The sequence below is a fragment of the Rosa chinensis genome, chromosome 1 (assembly GCF_002994745.2).
Source record: "Rosa chinensis cultivar Old Blush chromosome 1, RchiOBHm-V2, whole genome shotgun sequence".
Taxonomy (NCBI): Eukaryota; Viridiplantae; Streptophyta; class Magnoliopsida; order Rosales; family Rosaceae; genus Rosa; species Rosa chinensis.
In genome coordinates this window covers 31,343,588-31,351,771 of record NC_037088.1, presented here as the reverse complement: position 1 = coordinate 31,351,771, position 8,184 = coordinate 31,343,588, and the positions used below count along the sequence as shown (strand labels likewise).

The 8,184-nt window shown below is 36.8% G+C and overlaps 2 long non-coding RNA genes across 3 annotated transcripts; both read left to right on the top strand.

The window, feature by feature from the left end:
* Window positions 1-4,689: 4,689 nt before the first annotated feature.
* On the top strand, window positions 4,690-5,813 carry LOC121051771. Of its 2 annotated transcripts, XR_005806872.1 has the most exons (4): window positions 4,690-4,853; window positions 5,041-5,135; window positions 5,241-5,354; window positions 5,678-5,813. It is a non-coding gene; the product is annotated as an uncharacterized LOC121051771 (long non-coding RNA). The 2 variants fall into 2 exon arrangements; XR_005806873.1 differs by lacking the exon at window positions 5,678-5,813 and having other exon boundaries at window positions 5,238-5,270.
* A 1,371-nt stretch (window positions 5,814-7,184) lies between these two features.
* On the top strand, window positions 7,185-8,184 carry LOC121051773. Its single transcript, XR_005806875.1, has 3 exons — window positions 7,185-7,302; window positions 7,427-7,501; window positions 8,096-8,184. It is a non-coding gene; the product is annotated as an uncharacterized LOC121051773 (long non-coding RNA).

Sequence of the window (8,184 nt, the reverse complement as noted above, 5' to 3'; positions counted from 1 at the left end):
CTTTTTTTTTTCTGAGAATAATCTGTTTATATTACTTCTCAAAAGCAATATATATATATATATATATACATACATACATACATACATACATACATATATATATATATATATATACAGATTTTATCCAGAGCGAGGCATCGCTTTGAAATTTCAGAGCGAGGTTAGGATTTAGGGTCACTTTTCGGTCGCATATCCACATCTCAACCGTTCAGATTTTAGGTACTAATGTATAAATCATTACTGCGAAATTTCAACGAAATTAATGTTCTTTAAGGTATCTAACTCGCTTAAACCATTGGAGGAACTGAATCTATCAAACCTGAACCGTACTAGCTTTAAGGTAGTTATCAATGCCTTAACGACCATCAATTTGGCTGAAATTTTGCAGAGATGATCTATATATTAGTACCTAGAAACTGAACGGTTGAGATGTGGATATGCGACCGAAAAGTGACCCTAAACCCTAACCTCGCTCTGAAATTTCAAAGCGATGCCTCGCTCTGGATAGGATCTATATATATATATATATATATATATATATATATATCTTTCTTTTACATGTTGCTAAGAGAAAGAATCGCACACCTCACTCTCCTACTACTCTCATCTCACCGCCTAATTCTACTATTGCACTCGTCCAATCTTGCTACTGCACTCATACTCGTCAAGTTTTGCTACTGCACTTGTACTCCTATCCAGTTCTGCTACTCATGTTCTGCTACTGCACTCATCATTGCCTAATCCTGCTACTGCACTCGTCATTGCCTAATCCTGCTACTGCACTTGTACTCGTGTTCTGCCACCCCCCCCCAATCTATGTCAAAGCTAAAGTCATCTCCAATACCATCCGCAACATCCTTAACCAAAAGAAAATGATAATTCAAAAAAATTAGAAAATAATGCAGTATCACATTGTTACCAATCAAACTATATCAAAATAAGGTAAAGATCCAAAGTGAAGTAGACCAAAAGAAATTTGCAGAAACTGGAGAAACTTAGTGATACTAAATTCATGAATCTGCTCCTCATGCATATCAAAGTAAACTAAACAACCTTTGATTAACAAAAGACCAAAACCTTCAAATAAACTTCACAAATACAAGAAACTGCACACAGTAGCACATAACAATAATAAACTGCACAAATAACCTTCAAATATACTGCACACAGTAGCACATAACAATAATAAACTGCACAAATGAACTTCAAATAAACTGCACAAACAAACTTCAAATATACTGCACACAGTAGCACATAACAATAGTAAACTGCACAAATAAACTTCAAATGAACACAGTAGCACATAACAATAATAAACTACACACAGTAGCACATAACAATAATAAACTGCACACAGTAGCACATAATAATAATATGTACTTCACACATAGCAAGATAAGAACATTGCTATAACAAAACCAGAAGCCTGAACAACAAAAAGCCATAACCCAAAATGGGGTAAGTTCCAAAACTGCAATAGAAGATGTCTAGATAATCAATATACATGGAAACTTGGTTCAACATTCCCATCACATCACCAAATATCTGCAGGTTTCCAGCACCTAGTGCATATATCAGTTAAGTAATAATCAGAAGCCCGAAAGACAATCTCCTTCACTTTATTATGATAAATTGATCATCACTTCCAGTAACCCAAAGCATTCTATAAGTAACTATTGCAATCAAAACCTGTGTTCATAGATAAATAATACAGAAAATCCATAAATTAAACAAAATAAATGCTTCATGTATCAATATAAGAATTAAACAAATCAGGAACACAATTCATCAGAACCAGCATTGACCCAATTGAAATAAAGGCGCAAATTTTCGGATACCTTTTCAGGAAACGGCGTCGTACTGCCTTCTTCTTCTTGCCCAGCAGCCTTGTTATCACTCAAGCCATCACTATCGTCAGCCATCACAGCTTTGTTCTCTTCTTCTTCTTCCTCTCTTTCACCCTCCGAATCAGAGTCTTCCTTCTCCGAAATCACAATCACGCGGTCCTTCTCCTTCTCCTTCTCCAGCTCCGGCAGCACCTCCTCCTCCTTTAGTATTTTCACAGCCAACCTCATCCTCGGCCTCACTACAGCCTCAGCTACCTGCCTCGGGACCGTGGCACGCGTCCTTAGAGAGGGAGGCAGGCGGTGACTATATTTACAGCCACGAAGCTTTGAGAGTCATGGACATGGCTGATATTTCAAGCTGAGTGCTGCTACTACGGAGATTTTGCAGTGAATTTAGGTTTTCTGATTTGGGTTTGGGCGTTTTGCGTTTTGCATTTTGGGATTTTAGGTTTTGGTTGGTGAGGATTATGGCAGTGGCATGAGCGTAAATTGTAATAAAAATTGAGCATTTTAGTCATTTTCTATCAAAATTCGAAGCCAGGCCTGCTTCATTTGGTTTTGGGCCTGGGCTTGTGTCCTTATTTGTATAAAACAAATTGAAGGTGGGTTTTCTGTGTTTATATCTTTGGTTAGGTGCTACTATGTAATTTTCTAAAGTATTAAAGCTTTACTTTCATTTGAATTATCTTATTTATTTATTTTTGTCCACTCACTCTAACGTGCTTTAAATTACTTTCCCTGGGCTATTCCGTTTCAAATGCCCAGTTTGCAGGCGAATTAGTGGAGGTCGGGCATACATGGCATTTGAGGCATAGTTGTCACTACTTCCATATTGTAGGATCCCTTCATCCTTTACTCTTCTTTTTATATCCTTGTGTATTAGTATTGCTCTGATAATCTTTGGGATTAGTATTGTTAAGTTGAGTTTTGTGTTTTGTGAAAGTGGAGTTGATGGTAATTGGGAGCAGAGTGGCTCCAGAAGTATAAGGTTGGTTTGCTTGAAGTGTTTTTTGCATTTTACAGGTTGTGGGTAGTCCACTTTCGGGGGAAGTTCTGCCAAATTCTTGGTAGAGTTCCTTCTAAGGTGGGCCCCGCAGGGCCTCTTGGAGTTTCAGGGTGAAACCCGGGGCGGGTCCTGTCAATTTGGTATTAGAGCATTAGGTTGTCAGATTCTGTAGACTTGTTCCTATCTTGATACCGTATATGCTTGATGTTACTCAGTACCTCACGAGTGATGGTCCGACTATAGCGGTTCCCCATCATATACTCTTCGGTGTTGTTGTACTCATCAAGTGTGTACGATAAATGTCTAGTTGGTTTTCCTTTAGGTTCTATGCCTCCTATACGCCAACCTTATAGGGATTCCACTGCGTATCGGATTGCTTACATGTCATGCACCTTTCCCTGGTAATGGTAGAGTAAGACTACTCTACAAATTCGAGTTGTGCTATGAAATATGATTCGAGGAAATGTTGTGGGTATTTCTTCCTCGATGCCAACAAGTTTGTTGGGGCATGGTTTATGGTGCGAGACTAGAGTTTGATTTTGTGTTTGATTGTTAGAGATGAGCGACCATTGTTTTGGGTTGTCTCTGAGTATTATAACTGTTTCAGAATCAAGATTGTTGTTGGAATTGGAATTAGTAATAATGCTGGTTATGACTTTAAACCAAGTTTGGGGAATGTGTTACTTGACATGATCGGCCCTGTAAGCGGCATGTGGAATATTACTGGAATTCGATGGAGATTCTTTGTGAATCTCATTGTTGGAAATCATTTATAGAGAATCCAGATTGAAATGTATCCTAACTGGACACCTTATGCTGGCGTCATGTAGACAATAGGGAAAATTGAAAAAATATTCTGGGTTGTTATTGCTAGAGGTTGTGTTTTTAAGTGGCTATGGTCATTGATGTTGATAAGTGGGAAGTGATAACAGTAAATGAGAATTGTAAGTAGAATGAGATTTTTTAAAAATTGTCGTTTTGGGTCGTTGACCTAACCAGGGTGTATGAGCATAGTTTTTCTCGTAATAAAAGAAATTGATTTCAGATACCACAACTTATAGTTTTGTCTTCCTGAGTCTTGGATGGTAACGAGTAGGGAGATGAACAAGAGTGGGCTTTTGAAGTTGATATGTGTTTGAGGTTTGAGAAATCGGAAGAATGCTTAAGGTTTTATAATAGAGTTACGACTTTGGTCGGTAAATAATTGGGAGAGGTTGAATCAACTCTTCGTATGTGATATTATGCAAATGGGTGTCCTTGTTTATCTACTTTCACTATAACAATTCAAGGCTTTTACTGCGTAAAATTTACGGCGTGCAATTTTTCGTGCCGTAAATGTTACTATTTTACGGCATGCATTTTACGCACGCCGTAAATAACCTTTGTCATTTACTCTTTTACGGCGTGCATATATAGCATGCCATTAATAACCTTGTCAGCTAGTCTTTTACGGCGAGCAGAAATAGCACGCCATAATTGTGTCATATATTTTATGGCGCACATTTTAAGCACGCCGTAAAAACATACAAAAAAAAAGCTTATTTACGGCTTGCAAAAAAGCATGCCGTAAAAACATCTCTAAAAAGGCTTAATTACGGCTCGCAAAGAAGCATGCAGTAAATAATGATTTGTAAGGCGCGAAATTTTCACTGAAAGATTTGGTTTCCCTCTCAAGTTTCTCTTTCCTCTTTTCTTAACTTTCCCGAAATTTACTAACTTTAGTTAGTTTTCTATTCTAAGAAAGTCATGCCCTTTGCAAACTCCTCACCAGTTAGCAACTTCGCAATGCCACAAACCTAATAGCCAAAATCTCAGACCTTCCCGTGAGTTATCCTCCGCAAGTTCTTCTTCTAGTATAATCACCCAGTTCTCTTGCAAAAATCTCAACTCTTCCCCACCCAAGTTCTTCTCTTGGGCTGTCGGATTTCGCGACAGGGGTTGTGTGTTCAATCGAGGACGAAGAGAACATCGCAGATTGTGATTTCTAATCATAAATTCAGGTATGGCCATATGATATTGTGGTTCATATGGATTTTGGTAAATTTGATTGGGTTTTTATCTCAAAAGTGAATCTGTCTAAAATTTAGGATTTATAGCTGGGAATTTGGTTATCTAAGAGGGGTGTCTGCTTGATAGGTAGTATCTGAAACTTTTGGTTTGATTGAATGTATTGAATTGGTTTGATAGATGCGACGGAGTTTCTGAACTTGGTAGATGACTCGGTTCAAGCATATCAAAGTCTTATGCACGATTTGGATGAGTTTCTGAAGAACTATGACAAGGTAGCTATACCTTCTAGCTAAAATCCCAGACACCCAAATCTAGCTAGCTATGCCTTCTGTCTTCTCAAGTTCTCAGTGCAAATTTGTATTTATGATTGGTAGTAGCTCTAGACTCAAATCGATGCGATGCCCAGCCACCATTCCCTCAAAGTTTAGCGAGAAACCCCAACAAGCGTCGTCATCTCCACCCCTCTCTATTGTCTCGTGCTGGTGAAATTGGTATCTCTCTTTCCTTCTGTTTCTCATGGGTTTAATTTCGATGGCTTTTAATTAATGGTTTAGGTTTGACTCGAATGAATTTTGGGTATCATTTGGTTTAATTTTGTTTTGTTGTGAATGCAATTTGCTTAGACTTTGTCAGATTTCATTTGAATTTCAAGTGAATTTCAAGATTTTGATTTTTTCTTTATTGCAGTACCAAACTATTTACTCTTTCTCAGCCTCGCAAGCTTCTTTATGAAAGCTTCCATCATTTGGGTGCCAAGCTTGTGTTTCATTCGTATGACATCTATTTGAAATTGCTCTTTTTGGCTTCGTTGCAGGTAGAGTTGTTCAAGCGGTGCCGATTGGAAATACCATAAGTATTTTCTTGAGGTCTAGTAACACTCTTAGATTTAGATTTCTTAAAAGTTAATGTTACTCAAAACCAAATTTGATTAAAAGAATTAGAGCCTCTAGTTTTGTCGGGTGATTTAAGTTATCTATTGTTCTAATCAGTTACCATGTTAGTTATGAGTTCTAACTCAAAATATTCTAGCTTAAAGTGTGTAGTTGTACACTTATTAAATATATTCTTTACTAATTGTTCTTTGTTCTCTTCTATAGTTTGCTGCAAAAACAGGGGTTTAAAAGCTAAGAACATATTCTCTAGGCATGTTATTAAGCTTCATACACTCAATCCATATATAAAGTTAAAATTGGGGTAATATATTCGGTTCCCATCTCCATCATTATTACAATGTATTCCACTTTAAATTTTCTCTTTGCCTCAGTAGAATATCATAGGTCAAGTATTATCTTGCAATTGGAGTTTTTCTTTGTTACCATCTGCATGGGTCCAATGTTTGGTTTATTAGCTAGATGAGTACTCCTCTAATTTCCTTGCTGGTTGCTTTGGAAGATGATAAAAAGCTTTTCAATTATTTTGATATGTGTTGTTTAGTCAACCATGTTCAGGAAGACATACACTAAAGGGGCAGGCAATGGGATCCTCCATATGCTCTTTGCTCTCCAGGGTGAGATTTATGTTTTTGTATTTTTACAACAATCATGTAGTGATATTTTTCAACCCTTACGTTTCCTACATTTTTTTGACACATAATGGGTAGCACTAACAACCAAAGTTTGTCTTTGGTGGGTATTATCTTTTCAAAAGAATGTACCTAATAGTTTGAAACTTCATATTTTTATTAGAAGGTGGAGGGGGTGAATGGTTTAGTTTCGAAACTTGTTGTTGTAGCAGTGTAAGAGAAGCCACACTTGACAAATGTGAAGCATTAGTGTGCAGCAGCTCTGTAGGTATAATAATGTGGCCATATGTTTTAACAAACAGTGAAAATACTCTTCTTTAGTAACTCAATATTCAATTAGATTTCAAACTCTTGCTTGTATATTTGTCAGTCATAACTATGAATGACTAATGGGATCAATAATAACATGTTTGCTTCCACGGGGTGGAGCAGGGCAGATCCTATTTTCCTAGAGGTCATGGATCTGATCAATGGTCTTTCTGGAACAGACTAAAATATGAACACAAGAACTTAGTGTGCAGCAGCTCTATAGGAGAATGTCCTAAGACATACTGGGGAACTATAGTAAATAATAGGTTGAGAATGATGTGGTAACTTTTTCTTGTGTTCTTAAATTAATGTGGCAACTTTTGCTTCTGTTATGCTCACTATCTATTCCCTTTAAGCTTCATAGTTAGCACCATCATGAGTGTCATTCACTTCATATAGTTCCTGGAACATCACGTAAAGCTTTCTCTTTGCTTGTTTTTCGTTTTGTTATCTTCTGGCAAGTAAAGTATCTTATGTATTTCAATTATAGCATTTCAGAAACTCTCTAAACCTTGTGTCCATATGAGGTACAAAAGCTTGAATATGTGACTCAAAGATCATCAAAGAAAAAATTCCTTGCAAAAGGCCATTTTTCTTGTAGTGTAAAGGTAAAATTGATTGGTTGTTGATTATGGCCAGTTTAATTGTTTGAGTTCGGATTTGAATTGGGTATTTGAGATTATGATTGATTAGTGTGGTTTTATGGGGGTTGTGCTACTTTTTCTTGTGTAGGAATTTGATGGGGTATATGGACCAGCATGACACTGCATTGTAGGAACAAATTTTGGGTCTTTTGTCACACACTCAGTAAGTGGCTTTATGTATTTCTCAATGGATCAAAAGTTGTACATCCTCTTGTTTAAGACCACAGTACAAAGAGCAGACTGAAAGTTTCTCAATCATTTTTAGCATGGGAAGAAGTTCTGGAAAAGCTTTAAAAATAAGTTGTAATTCTTTCTGGCTTGTATAGTGTTTAATGCAGCAGGAAAAAGCTGAAAACTTGATTCTTTGTAACTATGTAAAAAACATTTACTTGGTTGGTTGAAGTTGTGGGGCTTCGTAAATGTCTGATTCAGAAATCCCTTCTACTAGTTCTGTGAGCCCATATGCATCTGTCACTTCTCATTACATATAATATAATCCTTATAAGTCTTTTTATGCTTTTCTGTGACTTTTCTTTTCTGCTTTTGGCTTGATCAATATTTATTGCCCTCTGGCCTTGTTTGTCTTTAAGCTTTAGTATTCATAGGATGATGGGATCAGAAGAGAATGAGAATGCTCAGTAAATGAGATAATATGTGTCTGCAGTTATACTGTTATAGTATTTATGTATGTGGTGGGCTGATTAGGCAATGTAAATTGCTGAGTTTCTCGACAAATAACAACATCTTCTTTTTGCAGGCTTACTCATCTAGCCTGATAGATATAGAAAGGGATTATCTTTCAATGGATAAATGATATCCCAGGCTCTTTATACCCTTAGAATTCTA